Genomic DNA, 3,490 nt, shown 5'->3' on the forward strand with positions numbered 1-3,490 from the left:
TCTTGTTTCTTGCCAGTAGATGTCACTTCATTCCAATACAGTGAAGTTTACAAATCTGAGGGAGACACAACAGGAAAGAATTGTTCACATGATAGTGAATGTGTGGGATTTAGAAATACTAGGAGTGGAGACGAGTTATTACTTGTCTGCTCGATCCCCATAGCCCTGTAAAATTATTTCCTTCAAGTGCCCATTCAAATTCCTTTTGTAATCCTCGATTGTCTCCATTTCCACCGCCCTCGTGGGCAGCGAGTTACAGATCATCACCAATCAGTGTAAGAAAGTTCTTGCGCACATTCCCCCTGTATCTCCTGTCCAAAACCTTCAATCTGTGTCCCCTAGTCCTTGTACCAATAGTTAACGGGAACAATGTTTCCTTGCCAACTTATTTAAAACTGTCATAGCCGAAAACACATCTATCAATTCTCCCCTCAATCTCCTTTGATACAGGTAGAACAACCCTAGCTTTTCCAACCTAACCTTGTAACTAAAATCCTCCATCCCTGGATCCATTCTGGTGAATTTCCTCTGCATCCTCTCAAGGACGCTCACATTCTTTCTTAAGTGTGTTAAGCAAAACTGGAAGCAACACTCCAACTGGGGCCTAACCAGAGCTTTATAATGGTTCAGCATAACTTCCCTGCTTTGTGCTCAATGCCTCTTTTTTTCAAGCCCAAGATCACATATGCTTTGCTAACCACTCTCGCAATATGTCTTGCCACCTTCAAAGATTGATGCACATGAACCCCAAGTCCCTCTATTCCAACACACACTTTAGAACTGTGCCATTAAGTAAATATTGCCTCTCCCTATTCCTTATGCCAAAATACATCACCTCACACTTGTCACTATTAAATTCCATCTGCCACCTGTCTGCCCATTCTGCTAGCCTATCATTGTCCTGTTGCAGGCAGTTCATATCATCCTCACTGTTTGCCACTCCTCCAAGTTTGTTGTCATCGGGATATTTTGAGATTCTACTCAATATTCCAAGATCCAAGTCAAAAAAAGCAGTGGTTCTAGCACTGACCCTTGGGGAACACCTCTGTCGAGTATCCTCCAGTCTGACAAAGAATCATTTCATAAGACTCGCTGTTTTCTGTCCTTAAACCAATTTTCTATCCAATTGGACACTGACCCTCCTATACCACGAACCTCAATTTTGTAAACCCCACTTTTATGTGGTACCTTGTCAAACGCTTCCTTAAAATCCATATAAACAACATCCACTGCATTTCCTTCATCAAACTGCTCTGTTAGTTCATCAAAAAATGCAGTTAGATTAGTCAAGCATGAACTCCCATTTATAAATCCATGCTCACTCTACTTAATTAACTCAAACCTCTCCAAGTGACTGTTGATTTTTCACCCTGATTATTCTTTCTAAAACCTTACCCACCGCTGCTGTTAATCTAACTAGCCTGTAGTTAGCCGGACTGTCCTTACACCCTTTCTTGAATAAGGGTGTCGCATTTGCCACTGTTTACTCCTGGCACCTCCCCCGTATCCAGGGAAGATTGGAAGATTATGGTAAACTCTTCCATTATCTGCATCCGCATTTCCTTTCGCAACCTGGGATGCCAGCCATCCAGACCAGGTCATTTATCTACCCTAAGCACAGCCAGCCTTTTTAGTACCTCCCTCTCTCAATTTGTACCCTCTCCATTGACTCTACTCTCTTCACTTCGACTGATATTTTGTCAAATTCCACTTCCTTAGTGATCACTGATACAAAGTACTCATTAATTAGATTAACATTGCCCTGCACCTCTAAGCTTATATTATCCTTTTTGTCCCTAATAGGCCAGACTCAACCTCTTACTACCCACTTATCATTTACATGCTGCTCGAAGATTTTTGGATTTCCTTTCATGTTGACTGTCAGTCTATTCTCATAGAAATAGAGAATAAGCAAATATAGAAGATGTAAGTATTTCCCATCCTTGATGAGGTGGAACTTTCTTTTGTTGTGGGTGGTAATGACTTGGCCCACGAGTGTGGTGGAAGCAGAGACAATCAATGATTTGAAAAGGAAATTAGATGGATACTTGAAGGAAAGAAACTTGCAGGAGGAAAGGGATCGAGCTGGTGAGTGGAACTGACTAGATTGCTCCGGGGAGAGCCAGCATGGACGTGATAGGCCAAACGACCACCTTCGATGCTGTAAATTACTCTGTGTTGTTTCTCAAATTCAATCCACTGGTGCTTGGGAAATAATCTCAAAATAAATTGTGCAACTGGAAAATCAGAACCAAGGCAAGGGACGCATAAGGAAGCAAAATTACTGAAACCCGGGATTGAACCAAACCTTCAGATCTTTAGCTTAACGCTCTCCCAACTGAGCTATTTCAGCCCTACATTAGCAGAGGCTTGTTGTCCTTGTTTTGGAAGAAAATACATACATTCAAGTTTTCCAAAAAATTAAAGAACACAACATGTGAGTAATATTCCCCATTGCTTTCTCAGTACTGATGGATTGTGAAGCGGGAGACAGCCAGAAGTGCCACTGAGCCGCACAGACCCCGAGCTGAGAATTAAATGAGATCAAATTCAATCTTTCACAGTGAGATGCTGCAGAGAGCTAAGAGTCCTGAATCAAAGCGAGACTTGCTCATTTCAAACACTCCCTGTACTCTCTGCTCATGAAGCCTTACAAAAGGGAAAAACAGACTGGCACTCAAACTCACAACCCTGCCATTAAAAGTCTCATATTCGACTGACAGAACTGTCACTTCTACTCGGTCTCTTATTGGATGGATGCAACTCCAACGCAGGGATGGCATTCAAATCCTCCCATGGGTCCACATGTCAGACTGAGTTCCATGTTGTAGACTCAAGCAAAGGAAATCTGCTCACTTCCAAAACTATCAGCGAATTGAAGCTGATTACAATCAACATCATCAGAGGTCAGAACTACCTGGTGAAAGAAGACACTCTGAAGAAGGATCCACAATTATTCAAAGGCATCGACAAAGTGAAAAACAAGAAAATCGATGAGACAATGCAAGCCAAACAACAGAAACACTGAAGAATTCCATTCCATTCCAGTCCAGAACCCAGTCCTGTTGTTTTTGGAGTCAGGTCACAATTACAGCAACAACCTTTTATTCCCACTTGGCTATCTGTACATTTAGTTAATTACAATTTTGTCGACAAGCTCTTTGAATCCAGTTGTCTGGTCCTCAAGCCAGCTCCGCATGGAAGTCAATTCCACCTTCTGCAAGGCTGAAACCAATAGATAACCTTAATCTAAAAATGCCAGCAGACCAGGGCTCGTCCAAGACTTGAACCCGGCATCTCTCGCATGTTAATTAACCATACTCCCAAAGCGAAAATCATACCCATAGACCAACGAGCCACTGACAAGTTAGGCTTTATTAGCTGCTGTGGAATTTCACGTGAACCCCCCAGCCAATCATCCATTTTTTTTCAGATCAAAGCAACATCCTGCAAATGCTGAAATAAAAACAGAAAGTGCTGGAAATGTTCA

This window comes from Heterodontus francisci, unplaced genomic scaffold (genome assembly GCF_036365525.1).
Source record: "Heterodontus francisci isolate sHetFra1 unplaced genomic scaffold, sHetFra1.hap1 HAP1_SCAFFOLD_879, whole genome shotgun sequence".
NCBI classification, from domain to species: Eukaryota; Metazoa; Chordata; class Chondrichthyes; order Heterodontiformes; family Heterodontidae; genus Heterodontus; species Heterodontus francisci.